Source organism: Nelumbo lutea, chromosome 3, assembly GCF_056320005.1.
Source record: "Nelumbo lutea isolate HS-2025 chromosome 3, American lotus-T2T, whole genome shotgun sequence".
Lineage (NCBI taxonomy): Eukaryota > Viridiplantae > Streptophyta > Magnoliopsida > Proteales > Nelumbonaceae > Nelumbo > Nelumbo lutea.
The window spans coordinates 23,344,085-23,360,591 of NC_142686.1; the positions used below are offsets into that span (position 1 = coordinate 23,344,085).

The 16,507-nt window shown below is 38.8% G+C and overlaps 3 pseudogenes across 1 annotated transcript; all 3 read left to right on the forward strand.

Annotated features, from left to right (window-relative positions):
* Positions 1 to 2,431: 2,431 nt before the first annotated feature.
* Positions 2,432 to 4,281, forward strand: LOC148863618 (3-ketoacyl-CoA synthase 6 pseudogene; annotated as a pseudogene). Its single transcript, XR_016108935.1, has one exon. The product of XR_016108935.1 is annotated as a 3-ketoacyl-CoA synthase 6 pseudogene (transcript).
* A 1,743-nt stretch (positions 4,282 to 6,024) lies between these two features.
* LOC148863619 (uncharacterized) lies at positions 6,025 to 11,213 on the forward strand (annotated as a pseudogene).
* Positions 11,214 to 11,428: 215 nt separating this feature from the next.
* Positions 11,429 to 11,525, forward strand: LOC148863620 (U6 spliceosomal RNA; annotated as a pseudogene).
* Positions 11,526 to 16,507: the final 4,982 nt, after the last annotated feature.

Sequence of the window (16,507 nt, forward strand, 5' to 3'; positions counted from 1 at the left end):
GTAGAGTTTTTTATTTTTTTTTTCATTTTAATATTTTTCAAGAGACTACGGCCATCCTCCCAATCTCATTTCATGTATGTAGCTATAAGGAGTTTCTGAGTGCTGCTGACCACTGTCAACCTCTCAAAGAATATCAAAGAGGTCTGGTGATCATAAATGGTTGATGCCTTGGTTAGCTAGCATTTCACCAATTTTTGTAAAATTACCAAACCCTAAGACACATGTCCTGAAGTACACAAGCTTCTTCATTATAACAAACCAAACAGTACTTACGTAACAATCCCGACTTATATACAACAACCCCAACTGTCAACATATTAACCTAAATGTGTGTATGGCGGTTCAATTGTGGGGCCCGGCCCGTATGTCAGAAAGGGCTCTTTTAGTCAACCCTATATTTTGTTTTTCTTATGGCAAGATAAAGGTGGGGTCATGTCCTTACAGTTGTTAAGTAGCATGCTTCGGCCGGCTAAGTAGGAAAATTCTTCCACAAATCCAAGATCAAGAATCCGGCCTGCTGCTTTCGCCATTATTGTTCCTACTTCCCTCCCGAGTCTGTTCATGAACCGGTTTAAACTTAAAGCACTGCTCCAACCTGTTTCCATAATAGCCGTTAAGGTGCAAAATTACACTTTACTTAATTGGTGCAGGGACATATATATAAAGTGAGAGAGAGATCCTTCCTTCAACAGATAATGTAGTAAAAATAGGCAATAAAGCTGTGGATTGGCTAGCAAATCAAGCCCAGGCCACCTTAATGAGTGCACTCGGGTTTGATTCATAGGATTTTAGGTTTTATCAGTTGTTTTGAATTTTGGGGTCGGGCTACCTCAGAGCTGTGTAGCGTTTAATTTCTTGTATATTTCGGTTTTATCAAAAAAACAACAATAATAATAATAACAATAATAATAATAAAAAGGAAGGAACATGCGACTTCTTTATATCCCACTTCCTTTTAAGGATTTATGGGTCCTCGGCCCCACACTTTTATTTTTTTTTCTGCCAACTCTACCCCACAAATATTTTGAAAACCCCATATAGTTACAACTTACAACATTTAAATCTTGGAAACAGCGCCCTTTTTCTCTGTATGTGTATGTGCTAAACTGTTAATGTGTAGGGGGAGGACCAGCATTGGGGGGAGCCTACACAGGATTTATGACAATATATAAAAGTACGTACCACTCATAAAATTACACACGGATGTCTCAAAACCAGCTGCTAACTGGAAACTGTTCAAAGGCTTTGTGTTTTCTTTCTTCATTAATATATTTCTTTAATAAATATGTTTGTGGCTCACGTCAAACCAATCCAACCCTTTTATCCATCTTTCAGTCAATCCACCAAAGCAAAAAAACAAATAAATAATCTGCATTTATACTTCGCCCCTCAACTATGTCAAAGCTAACCGATCTCATCTTCCTTAATTACCTTCAACAACCCATTAAACATATCAGTTGCCGCCATAATAACGTCATACCATATCTCCCCCTTATCATACCTCCATGATTCATGAAAGAGAGTCAAGAGCAATACAAACGACAATATTTTAAGCCGAAACAACTAAATCAAAGCCTTTGATTTATTTTAATCATAACCCACTTTGAATTAGATGAAATGGCTTTTTTCTGAAATTATTGCATTATATCTAAGATGATCACTATTTTCCGCTATAGCCTTGCATACAACATAGCATATATAAGCCTCCAAGTCTAAGAGGGGGATTTCTCTCTTTCTTGAATTTTTTATTAATGATTTTGGATTTGGGCTGGTCAATGTTTTGGAATTCCATTCCATTTGTCCCTTCAATCATATTGCAGCAGGATCATTACTCTCTCTCTCTCTCATATTGTGTTGTATTGCACTGAGTCTGAGAGTATGTTTCCATTGACGATTTCTCTACTTGATTTATTGTAATTCTAAATTTCTAATTGTTCTTTCAGAATTCAATTTTCTATTCTAATTGTTTAAGTACGTATCGGCGCAAATAGTCCAGGTTTGGCTTGCCCTCGGATTTTTGAACACCTGCTAATTAATGCTAATTGTTTAAGTTAATTTATGATTGTTATTGGGAGTTTAAACAGTACTGGGCATGCATATATAAGTGAGTCTTTTGCTAGCTTGCTGTTTCCCATTTGCTAATTTGTTTCTTTCTCCACAGTCACACATGAAAATATAAAAATTAAAGGATGAAGTAAAAGAGTTTAGCTAGCGTTAAATGAAATGATGAACTGGTTTGAAAAATGGATAATAATAAATAGCATGTTTTGGAGGGTGTTACCGTGTTAGCTTATTAACTAGGGGAAAAACAAGGTCCAGCTATGAATAGCGTTGGGTGACGTGAGAGCTTCATTTAATCCTTCCATCTGCTTTCATTCATTTCCCCTCGCCAGCCTTTAAATCCTCACCTCCCTCTCCAACCTATTAAAACCCCAAAACCTTTCTCTACTTCACCAATCCAATCTAACCCATCCATCCATCCATCTCTCAGCCTCTCTCTCTCTCTCTCTCTCTCGGTTACGTTCTATCCAGTCCAGTTGTAAGCTAGGATGCCACCAACAGCACTCCCGAATTTCTCCAGCTCTGTCAAGCTCAAGTATGTCAAACTTGGTTATCAGTATCTTGTGAATCATATTCTCACTCTTCTCCTCATACCCATCATGGCAGCAATTGTATTAGAGATACTTCGATTAGGGCCGGATGAGATTCTCGGACTTTGGAATTCTCTCGAGGTTGATCTGGTGCAGATTCTTTGCTCTGGTTTCCTCATCATATTCGTGGCCACTGTCTTCTTCGTGTCTAGGCCTCGACATATCTACCTCGTCGACTACTCTTGCTTCAAACCCCCTGTTACATGCCGTGCCCCGTTCTCCACCTTCATGGAGCACTCTAGGCTTATCAATGGATCCAATACCAAGGTGGTCGACTTTGAAATGAGAATTCTCGAGAGGTCCGGCCTTGGTGAGGAGACTTGCTTACCCCCGGCCATCCATTATATTCCTCCCACCCCCACCATGGCCGACTGCAGAGCCGAGGCAGAGCTTGTTATCTTCTCGGCCATCGATTCACTCCTAAAGAAGACCGGAATCAAGCCCAAGGACATCGACATTCTAATCCTCAACTGTAGTATGTTCTCGCCGACACCCTCGTTGACGGCGATGATCGTGAACAAGTACAAGATGAGAGGCAACATAAGGAGCTTTAACCTCTCCGGGATGGGTTGCAGTGCGGGGCTTATATCCATTGATCTAGCTCGAGACCTGCTCCAAGTCCACCCCAACTCTTACGCACTGGTAGTGAGCACGGAGATCATAACCCCGAGTTATTACAGTGGTTCTCAGAGATCCATGCTACTGCCCAACTGTCTATTTCGAATGGGCAGTGCAGCTATCCTTCTATCCAATCGGAGAAAGGACAGTTGGCGCGCTAAGTACCGGTTGGCTCATGTGGTTCGTACCCACAAAGGTGCAGACGACAGGGCCTACCGCTGTGTTTATGAAGAAGAAGACCCACAAGGTATAAGGGGTGTGTCCTTGTCCAAAGAACTCATGGTGATCGCCGGCGAGGCTCTCAAATCCAACATAACTACCATTGGGCCGCTTGTCCTTCCAGCGTCGGAGCAGCTGTTATTCCTTTTCACCCTTGTCGGCAGAAAACTCTTCAACCCCAAGTGGAAACCTTACATTCCCGATTTCAAGCAGGCCTTTGAGCATTTCTGCATCCATGCGGGAGGGCGCGCCGTGATCGATGAGCTGCAGAAGAACCTCCAGCTTTCGGCGGAGCACGTTGAGGCATCGAGGATGACACTCCACCGCTTTGGGAACACTTCGTCCTCGTCCCTCTGGTACGAATTAAGCTACATTGAATCCAAAGGTAGGATGAAGAAGGGAGACCGCGTGTGGCAGATAGCATTCGGGAGTGGGTTCAAGTGTAACAGCGCGGTTTGGAAGTGCAACCGCACCATTAAGCCGGACCCGGAAAGTCCCTGGTTCGATTGCATCAACAGATACCCGGTGCACATCCCTGAAATCGTTAAATTATAGCCTGTTTTAATTCATTTCGTGCCCACTGCAGTCTCTGCTTCTGTCTTCTCATAAATTTACTCCTTTATTTCGCACTTACTTGTGTTATTAGACGTTCCCTTCCCATTCCCCCTCTTCTCTTCTCCCTCCTGCACTTATATATTTTCCAATAGATAAATAATTTCTTTGTATTAATTAATTTCTGAGATACTACTCAGACTCAGAATGAAAACATGCATATATATAAATATATAAATAATCAGAAGTGTGCATTCTCCGGCGACAAGCCGATCGATGAAGCAACAGTTTATTAAGGAGAGGAGATATATGGCTGTGGTCTGTGTGACTCACCGGCCTAGTCTGTATTGCAGATGTATACAGGGCAAAACTTGCTTTTCAAACTCTAAAAGCAGAAAGATTGATTGAAGTTGAACCTGTAAAAGGTTCCAGTTTGTTAGGGTGCAATAAAGCCTATTTATTGTGAAAAATGTTGGACACCCTTGGAGTCACAGTCTCTACTCTCTAATATAGCGGACCGGAAACGTTACATTTGAACGATTTTAAGTAGTTTGTCCAGCGGCTTAACTGATCATCTACCATTTGCCAGGCTTCATTGCTTGCCACATGTAATATTAACCGCTGAACAACCATGAACCATACGTGATGTACCACTGACATGCCCTCTTTGACTTCGTTAGCTTGGCAAGAAAAAGCCCACTTGCCGGGCCACAATCCACGTGTGGGTGTGATAAAAGATTTGCCAATTTTGGAGCCGGGATCGGTTCCTCACGAATGGGCATCTCCACAGGCACATCCCGTGCATTAGAAACATCTCCCACGTGAATAATAATTAATAAGTACATGAGATATTTCCAATGGATGATAGGATATGCGTGTGAGGCGCCAGATGTAAGGAACAGATCCGGTTTCAATTTTGTTGATGGAACATCTTCTAATTTTAATATCTTTTTTAATTTTTTCTATTTTTAGGTTTATGTTAAAATTTTCATTATTTTTTTTCAAAATTAAAAAAAAAGCATGGCTTAGCCTAGTTCGTGGCCTGGCCTGGCCTAAGACATGACCCGCAGACCTGCTTGGCCACTGGCACAGCACGTGCTTGCGCAGGCTCGAGCCATATATTATATACAATAATTATAATATATAATTTTATTTTCAATTTTATTATATTATTTTATTTTATTATTGCATATATAAACAATTGTACACATCAAAATTCATATAAAATAAAATTTTAAGATCATTTTTAATCTTTTTGTCTATTTATTTTAATTTATGTTAAAATTTTCAATATTATTTTTTTTTAATTTTTAAAAAACATGGATTAGCCCAGTTCGTGCCTGACTTGGCCTAAGATTTGGCTTGTGGCACGACACGGGCTCAGGCTGTATACTATATACAATTATTATATAATATTTTATTTTATTTTGAATTTTATTATTGTATATATAAATAATTATATACATCAAAATTCATATAAAATAAAATTTAAAGATATTTTTAATTTTTATCTATTTTTTTTTAATTTAATGTTTTCATTAGTTTTTTCAAAATTCTTTAAAACACATGGATTAGCCTGGTTCGTGTCTCGGCCTAGCCTAAAAATTGGCTCGCGGACCAGCACGTCCTGCGACACAACACAGGCTTGTGTGGGCTTGGGCCAAGTGTTGTGCCAAAGTGATCCCTAAAGTATTTTTGGGTTTAATATCAATAAAAGTAATATATTTAAAAAAATTAAAAATAGGTTAACTTTTTAAAAATAATATCAATAAAGGGCAAAAGCATTATTCATTTTCTTCTTCTTCCCATTTGTTCAACAGAGCTGTCGTCCGTTGCTATCCGCCACCGCCGTCCACTACCGCCTGCCGCTGCCTCTGCCCACCTCTGCCTCCACCTCTGACAACGTTGCTGGAGGTGGCGGCGCTGGTGGTTTCTTTGTCCAATGCCGCCATCTCCGCCTCTGCCTCTAACCACGTTGTCGGAGATGGGTGGAGGCAGAGGTGGCGGTGGCGGAGGCAGCACTAGTGGTTTCTCTGTCAAACGCCGCCACCTCCACCCACCTCCGCCTTCGCCTTCAGCAACGTTGCCAAAGATGGGTGGAGACAGAGGTGGTGGCAGCGATTGGCAGAGGAATGACCACCAATGCCGCTGCCACCACCTTTGCCTCCGACCACCTCTAGCAACGTTGCTGGAGGCGAAGGCGGAGATGGGTGGAGGCGGCGGCGGGTGGCAGTGGACAGTGATGGCGAGTGGTGGCGGGCGGCGACGGACGACGACTCTAGTGAACAAATGGCAAGAAGAAGAAGATGAACAATGTTTTTGCCCTTTATTGATATTATTTTTAAAAAGTTAACCTATTATGCACAATGCATATAACCTTTGGCTTTTAGAATCCAATGCGTTGTACACTCTCTCTGGTGGAAGTAGAATCCAAAATAAAGGTAAGATTAAAAGAGGAGTAGCCATTGAAAATGAATCTTCGGATATTTATTTTAGAATTTGGATTTGCTTTTCACATTCACCTTACACTTGCAATCGTGTGTTGGGAATATTTGATAGTTCTAACAAAGACTAGTAAATATAAATAGGGGAGGCCAAAAGTTACTAAACATGAATATGGGGACCAAAATATAGGTGAGGGTAGACCTAGCAATTGGGTTGGGTGGGTCGGGTTCGGATTGGGTTAAGTTGCTTTGGGTTGATTTTGAGTCAGGTTATCAAATGTTAGACCCTAATCCTAAATGTTCGGGTTAGGGTGGACCCATGGGTCAATTTGGGTCATCCTCAAAAATAACTGAAATTTAAAAAGAACAAAGAAAAACTACATGAAAATTTATAAAATTAAAGGAATTAATCTTAAAATTCTAAATATAAAATAAAAAATCTTGAACATTTAACAATTTAAAGAGTAAACAATAAAGAGTAAAGACTAAATAGAAAAAATTAGAGAGTGGAAACTTCTAACAATGAATAAATAGTCCCAACTAGACTTAACAATTGGGTCAGCAGGTTGACCCATAACCCAACCCAACCCAGTTTTTTCCAGGTTGGGTCGAGTCGATCTAGGTGAGGGTTCGTGGATTGTGTCATCTTTTTGTCAGGTCTAGGTGAGGGTTTAACTAAGTATTGTGGGGATTTTCAAGGCATAGGGGGGCCATGACCCCCTCTGCCACCCCCTGTCTTTACATTATATAAAGGAAAGAGGGTGGCCAGGAGTCCTCTCACCTTGATACACATGAAGACCTTCCTCTCTTCTCATTCTCATTTATATCTATACTATAAAGTAGATATTTGCCTTGACCTTGGTGTGTATGTATAGGGATTGACTGGAAGGATCAGGGGATGGTTTGATTGGATGTTGGCTGCTACTGTTTTTCTAATAAAATATATATATATATATATATATATATATATATATTTTTATGGAAGGCTTTGTCTTGTTTTTTTGGTGGTTGTGAGGAGCCTATGCTGCTCATATGGTTATGATGTACAGTCTTTGGGTTTATTTTTTCACATGGGCTCCAAGCTTTGTGGGTCCAATCGTACTTTCTCCCCCTTTGCTGTCTTTATTTTTAATACATTTTATTTTACATATCAAAAAAAATTATAAAAGTTAAATTTGATTATATAATATCTATTTATATCTTTATTCTTTAACTGCAAATGTGCATAGCACGTACCCTTATATTAGTTAAGTTATTAAAAATATAATCAATTATAATGAAAACTCTCTTAAGTCTTAATTTTCTCTTATAAAATCGGCAATTACTTTCTATTACTCTCTCTTGTAGGGGGTGAGAAAATGGATAGGTTATTCCCAAAACTGAATGGAATCAACCTCAAACTGGTCTTAAACCAACTTTACCCAATATATTACTAGGTGAGTCTGGTTCCAAATTCCGAGAATCACCCCCCTCACTTAGGCTAGTTTTAGGGTATAGGCATATACCCTACTTAAACCAACCTAAGAACCGGTTTTGGAATTGAACTTGTCTTGAAATAAATCCCAAAATACTTTAATTAAGAATATAAAGATTTAAACACAAGCACTCATGGTTACAAAGATCATGGTCTCAATTAGACATGTTCATGGGCCGGGTTGGGCCTGGTTCGGGCTGGGCTTTCACTTGTCACTAATGAAAATATACTAGGCCCGAGCCCGAGTCCGGCCTGACCAATGGGCGTATAACTTGGGTCCGAGCCCGAGCCCGAAGCCCAACCTAATTGAAAAAAAAAACAAATTTCCCTATTCAAATTAGAATAAAAAATTCATATAGTATTTTTTTTCTATTTAAATGAACAATGGGCCTACAAGATGGTATTTTTCCCTTTCTTTTATTTTAAAACACAATTTTACATTCTTAAATCAAAAAATTTATTCAAATGGACATAATCACATAACTAATTTTAAGTTTAATATTAGGTCGAGCTGGGTTATTTTGAAAAAACCTAAGCCCGGCTCGAATTTATTGTGGACCGAGCTTTTTGGCCCGAATTTAAGCCCGCGGGCCTATAAGCATGTTCAAGCCCGTTCGAGGGTCGGGCCGGGCCGGGCCAGCCCATCGGGCCACCCGGCCCATGAACAGGTCTAATCTCAATTGACCATCGAGTCACTTAAATGATTTGATCATTTTTCTTCAATTTAATATTTGAATGTCCATAATACGTAAAAGGTAGAAGCTAATTTTAAAAGCTGCTTCAAAAAACTAAAGAATATGTATTTGTCAAAAACCCAAGGAGTACTTTCAATAAATTCCTTATTTAGATAATTATTGCTTTTGATGGAAAATTTATGGTTTGCTCCCAAGTGGCAGAGCTAGGAATTTTATTTTGGGGGGGTCAAATTAAACAAGAAAATGAGATAGGGAGTAAAAGAAGTAGGGTTTGGGGAAAAATGGATTGAGAAGGTTTGGGTCTATTACATATTTTTAAAGAACCCCACCTTCTTAGATGCCATGTATAAATAACAGTTTTACCAAAAAGTACCCCCACCAATATAATTGGCTCCACCCTGGCTCCAACCTCGTAAATTTTTATTGGTTTTGTGAAATCCCCGCCTATGATATTGCATTTTCCCCTTGTATTTTGATAAATTCCCTTACCTGCCATTTCCCCTATTATACAAACCAATAAAAATTTATGAGGTAGGGGAATCAATAAAAACCCTTACTTTTGAACTATTAGTAATACAATAAGCTCCAAAACCATGAGACTCGAGACAAAATGCTTAAAGCTCTCTCTCTTTCTCTTACACAAACACATGGCTACCTCTTTTTTCTTTTTTTTTTTTTGAAGCCTAGTAAGGCAAATTGCATTCAAACAACTATGTAGTAACAAACAACAAATAAGTCTAATACAAAGTGACTAGTAAACAATAAGAAAAACCCATCACTAAGTATCAGACAAAAATGTTGAAGAAGCAGATACCGAGTATAGGGAGAGAAAACTCATGAACCCTTTGTGAACGACGTCAACAACTGGAGAATGTCAAATAAAAGGATGGCATCTGCCTTCATCAGAGAAAGTTGAAATGAGAAAATCTCCCAAAAGAACAGAAATTAACTACCAATCTCATAAATCAAGATTAAAAGGAGTAGGATTGTCAAAACCATCCCAACCTTGGCAATATAAAGATAATAACAGAAATGGCATAGTTTTAGGGGAGGCCACGGGTTTCTCCATGAGACACGCATGAAACATACAAATAAAAAACCCTGTAAGTTTGCTATAAAACATCCATAACAAAACAGCCCAATCAATCATCAAGTCATCCCATTACAAAGCTTCCACACCCAACCATAAGGCATAGAATAGGGGAGCACAAAACAAGTCAATTTAACGATAATCCACTATAAAGAGTTTTCCATAAGGCTATGTTTGGTTTGAGGAAAAAGGTAGGGAAAAGAAGGGAAAGACAGAAAATTATACAAGATTTATAAAGATTTTCCTACATTTCTCTTCCTTTCCCTACTTTTTCCTTCAAACCAAACACAACCTAAAAGGTGCCCATATTGAAATGGTTGACCATCCAAAACGGATGCCACTTCCACAATTTGTATATGAATCCCATAACGTGGGAAAATTTGCCTTCAACCACAGTGCCAACAAACGAGACAAATGAATGCATTGGTTTGCCGGAAAATCTACGAATTCTGGCACTGACACCCACACCATGAAGCCCCACAAGCATATATATGAATTCTTAAAATCATCTTTGTCACAGTCGAATCATCGGGTGTTGGGAGTGGAGAGTCCGGATATCCTGTACTTTATATGAGTTAAAGGACTTGTACATGCGAATAATTTAACTACAATGAAATTACTTCCGTTTCTTTGTTTCTCAAAATTTTTAAAATTTAAAATTTATTGAAACAAAATAAAGGCTTCGGGCGTGGATACTTTTATTTTAATGTGTTTTTAAAGAGAACCTTTAAATAGAGCATCTTTTGGTGTTAAACTAACCGTGTGGTGGTATTTCATGCTTCTCATGTATAAATTTTTTAATCCGCAGGATGTTGACGTGTGTCACTCTGATAAATCATGCAAGAAAATGTGTAGGAAGACATGTGCAGAGTTCGTTCTACAGTTTTGAGGAATTTCAACCAAAGGAGAGAAAGAAAAGGTCGAAGAAGACTAGGAAGACCCACGAGAAGTACAAGAAGAAAGAGAGTTTCTACCATCTCAGCTCCTTGTCTGCAGAAACTAATGGTGGTGGGTGGTTCAGCAGTGAAGACGAACTAGATGACGAGACAGAGATGTTTTTCTCCTCGAGGAGCTTCTCTTCTGATTCCTCGGAGTCTCGTCACCTAAGCAAGAGAAGTTCTTGCCGGAGATCAGAAGCCAGAGCTGAACGGAGAAGAGCAGTGAGCAAGAATTCCGATATGGGATGCTGTATGTTTTCCACTAGGGGGAAAGTGCAGGAATGTTTCGCAATAGTGAAGCGCTCCAGCGATCCTTACAGTGATTTCAGGACATTAATGGTGGAGATGATCATCGAAAAGCAGATATTTAAAGCCCAAGGATCTCGAGCAGCTTCTACAGTGCTTTCTGTCGTTGAACTCCAATCATCATCACAAAGTGATCGTCGAGGTCTTCTCAGAGATATGGGAAGCTCTGTCTCTAACTTGTCTTGAAGAAATCTGCTATTTCGTCTTGTTATGTTTAGATATCTGAGAAAGTAGCTAGCTTTTCTTGTTTTTGTTGTTAACTCTTGAAACTCTAACTGTTATTGACTATGTTAATGGTACTCTTTCTAGTTTTTCCTCTCAAACCTTTTCCAGTGTTGTTGGTGGACTAGACAATAGTGCGGTGGAGAGAAAATATACATGAAGAGAGTCAATGGGGAAAGAGAGGAAATAAATGTATTAAAGTTTATTTATGGTCGTTTGGTCTCTTTGGAGACATAAGATTAAAATGATACTGATAAGATTTGCATGGGCCTTATGCAAAGATAACACAAAAAATGTAGATATGGTCCACATTAAAAAAGAAAAAAAGAAATTCATGATCGTTTGAAATAATCATGATTTTATGACTCACACATGCACACAAAAAAGCAGCGGTATTACGAATGCACGAGAGGCAATATATGTTGCGTTATATACCGTTTTTATCATCATCATCGAAGCATTATCCCAATTATGTCATGGTTGTAAAGAGGCAAACAAAGCATGATCATCATCATCTTTTATTCATGAATTCGTTATACACCGTTTCCACCCAGAGACGATCCTATGAAGAACTGGTGACCACCACCACCACCAAGAAATAGCGATGGATATCAAAGACATATCATGCTGGAAATCAGAGTAACCGGCGAAGAGGCGAGCTCGAATTCAGCAACTCCTTGTTTCAGCTGTTGTTAGGGAGAGGGAGCAGATTGAACAGGCCAGGATTGATGGAGACCATGAGATTGTTTCATTGAAGAAATCTGTATGGAACCTCGCTTCAGAATTTGGAATTCACGTAAATCCACCATTAGTCCAACCATAGAAGGCAAAAAGACTGGTATCAATATCTTCTGCATTCTACCAAATTAAATAAATAAGCAGAATTGTATGATAAGGATCGGTTCCCCATCAGAGCAGGCCTGGTCCCATCAAAGCAAAGATTTGACGGAAAGGGAACATTTTTGGAAAGTTAAAAGCAACGAGACCATGAGTTAAGCGACAACGAGGGTTGAGCTGAAAGAGACAAGGATTGATGACGGGGAGGGGGGATTCAGTTACTTGCAGGTTGGGGTGAAAGCACCGGGAACGCCGAACAAGATGAACTTTTTATCGGCAGCGAGGGAGTGAATGGAGGAGATCTTTTGAAGGTCGCCGTTCTCGTCGAAGTAACCAAGAGTGCCGTCTGGAATCACGTCACCGACTGAGATGGGAGCCATTGCCAATTGCTCTACATTTTACTCCTAACCTTCTTTTCAAGACAAGAGGAGACGAGAGAGTGAAATTCAGCACAGGCAGTGACATTCACCAGCTAGTTATTTCAGTACCCATTTTACAAAAGGGTAAAACGGGTATTTGAAGAAGTTTTATGCATAGGTTAAACATATCCGTCTGGATCATTGACAGAAAGGAGGTTTTTGTCAAATTTTTTAAAATTTCAAAGGAGGTTTTTGTTAAAATAAAGCTGTAAAGGAAACTTTTATGATTGTCAAAAACTTGGGAGGTTTTTTGTATTTTACCCGTCCAAAAAAGAAAAAAAAAAAGCTACGAAATGGATAATGAGGTTGCACCATGTATATTTTCAATGTGAATATTATGCTGTCATTGTTGTGGGATATGCATTAAATTGCTTATGGCGCAACATTTACAACCTGTGATACATTATTGTGACAGTACTGAAAAATGTGTTTATGCACCATAGAATTATTATTATTATTATTATTATTATTATTATTATTATTATTATTATTATTATTATTATTATTATGTGGTATTGATAGTGACAAACAAGTTATTTACTACAAGTTGGTATACATGATGTATATAGGCAAATTTTGTACCCTCAGGTCAGTTCGAAGGGAATACATTGTATTTACTAATCCTTGTATTGGCACTGTACATCTTCCCAAACTAAGCATTCATGAAAGAGGTATAGGTGATGACCCGTCTTCTAAAAACATAGAGAAATATCACAATTCATAAATATTGAATGAAGAGAATTGCTTCATTGTCGTTTGAGTTGTTGTGTCTGGGTCCTGTGCTCTGGGCTGCCCTGGGCCTGGGCCTTTGGTACTTGAGTCCGTGTTGGTTTTCTTAACAGCTAACGTTTGTATCTAGCACTGTTAATTGTGTATTTCTTCTTCTTCTTATTATTTTTATTAATCTTTTGAATTATTTAAAACATAATTTTAACACCGAACAAGTCAATTTATACAGCATTTTGATTTCAACGTGCCAGTTGAACACGAAGTCGGGAAAAGCAGGGGATGAGTTTGAATTTTTTTCCGATATGTAAAAGAGCACAACTTTTTGATTCCTTTAGAAACAGAAGAATGTGTAGCAGAAGCAGTACAACTACTCAAACGATTTACTCCAACTTTGAACGATTGATGCAACTCCTCAACGCTTGAAATTATTGCAAGGATATTAATAATGCTTCACAACTCAACCTCAGGAAATGCACGGGGAAGTACACCAACACCAGGATTAACCCGAATGCCATTTGTCATTACCATCATTTGGTGGGCTTTAAAAAAGTAGTCCGGATCTCTTGAGTCTTCACCATAAAATCAAAATCCCACTATCATACATTGGGAACATCTCTTGCGTGATGTTCCCGATGTGCGTCTCTAATTCACACATGAATGTTTTTTTTCGGGATGTGGGCAAATTGGGCTTGTGACTACTGACTACCCGCGTGGGTATCTTAAACTCAGCCCATCCTTCCAAACTTGCACTCTTAACTAACAAATTTTGAAACTGCCCTAAAACTAAATTTTGCCTCTTTTTAGTCGGGTACACCCCCAACTACTAGCCGGTAGTAGCTGCTAGCTGGTCCCCTACTCTCTCCTTCACGTTCCTTTCTGAAGATGGGGCAGCTTCTCTCATACAGCTTCGGGGCAGGAATTGTCATCAGAAACCGGAAGAGTGAATTTGTAGATGGACAGTTAGTTCTACTCGTCCCTCTTTACCTTTACGAGAGGTAGAGGTGTCAATTGGACTGGATTTGGTCCAACCCGATCTAGTTCAATGTGAGTCTACTTACAAATGGACTGAATCCAATTCAGTTCAAATCTAATACAAATTAAATCCAATCCAATTCATTAAAATGTAAATGGACTGAATTTGATATAATCTAAACTGAATGAAATATAAAAAATTATGATTAAAAGTACTTTCGTAAAAGTACTTTCATAAAAGTTATTTTATACCGACTTCATTTCTGATCGATTTCAAATTAGACAAAGGTTTAGCCTTATAATCGAATTATTGGAAATTTGGTTTAGTTCCAATTCAGACCAATCAGAATATGAACTAATTTATTTTGGATTGACCCAATCCAATAATTATAACAGACTATCCAAATCCGATTTGATAAGATTTGGATCGGAATGAATCCAATCCAAAACCAGCCGGTCGATTGACACACCTAACCTGAGGAAGCATAAGCCATGCTTTAATTTTCCTTTGGTTGGTATCACAATCTATAACCAACTATAACAATTAATCCTCCAAACCATTGCCATTTGGATTCACACGGTCTCCACGCCAAGGAATTCTATCACTGAATTCAGTACCCATGCACCACTCATTTTTTATGCTTTGCAATTTGCTCTCTTCTCTCTCTCTAATAGACGGAGACATGTTTTTCGCAAAGACACAAATCCTCAAAAATTTCTAATTAACAGATTTTTTGAAAAATTAATTTATTTAAAATTATATATATATATATATATATATATATAAGCATAATCGGGTGGAAACTTCATTCTCCATCTCCATGGGAAAAATTGTCATCCCTAACCAACCTTGCTTTCAATATGATTGCATCTTAGCCACACAACTCAACATGGTTGCCATCTCTCGATATGTGGCTGCCATGTGTTGTAAAACAGCTGTGCTTACATGTCCGAACTGGTTAGAAGCAATGTTGGTACCAACAACTTAGTAGGAGATCCGGACTCTGAATAATAACATGTTGTATGCGCCAGTCAAGAAAACCCAACACCTGAGATGCTGCTGTGTAGCTTGCTACCAAGCTTTAGGACGCGGTGCCCCTGCAAGGACAACCAACCCCACAAGAATATGTTCGATCTTTCTCCCTGGACAGGTTCCTTTGTGTAATGCATGTCCATATCCTTCCTTTGCATCCACCGAGTCACCGACTGATTCAAGCGGCAGTTCCTTTTCCACGGTTTTCTCCCTTGAAGTCTTTCTTTCAATTCCAGTCTGCCAGTTTCATCCTTTCTTTTCCGTCATTGATGAAAAACTTTCATCTTTGTTCAAATCTACCAAATGCCTTCTTTTAGAAGAAAGATTTCTCTCGTACTGGCCCAGAAGCAATTCGATCCTTGACTGGCCAACCCATGGGCTTCTTTTTTAGTTGGGCATATTGTTTGTAATGGGTATGTTGATTAGATTATTTCACTGGTTGCTTGTTCAGTTCGTTGATTGGTCATGTAAGCATCATATAGGGGCCTACAAGTTCAGTGAGGACGACGGAACCCAAGCCCATCGCATCAATCTATTGTTCTAAGTTCTAACAATTGGAACCAATACAAAGTCGATTAGTTTGAAAAATTAGATCATCTTAACTGACTGAAAGAATCTTTTTTTTTTTTTTCGGTTAAGCTTACAACGACAATCGTTGTGTACATGTTTGTAAGGTTCCATTCCATATTCATCATGTAACTCCTCAGGGTGCATCAGGGCTGTGATGGGCCTGACGGAATATTTAGGAGTTTGGCCTACCTACTAACAGGGAAAACTTGGGCCAATCCTGGGCTGGATTAATTCCCATTAAATCTACATTTGATGTAAACAGTTTTTTCACTACTCTAATATTAGCTTAGAACTACATCCTAGTGTTCTATCAATAGAAGTCTGACCCAAAATTAGTTAGACAGATGCTCAGACATGGGTGTAGGTCGACGTTTTAAGTTAGACAGATGCTCGCATCAATCAGAGAGGGACTCTCCCATGGACATATATGGTTGAGAAGCCAGCATTTTGAATTTATATGGGTTCTGTCTTTAATTAAGTTTCAAATGTACATTCAACACGAAACTGCAGGAATGTCTCCATTTGGTCATCATTCATTTTAACTAGTGAAGCTTCAATGGAGGACTCCGCCTGCTTTTTCTAAGATGCAAAAAGAGTGTATGCCAAAAGACCGAATAAAAAGGAAAAAGAATAAGGTTAATCAGTTTATCTTTTAGATTCAAATGAAAGGAATATGGGAAATTGGTCGAATGAATAAGGTAAAATGGTTCAAAAAGAATAAAAACAAAAAGAATAAGG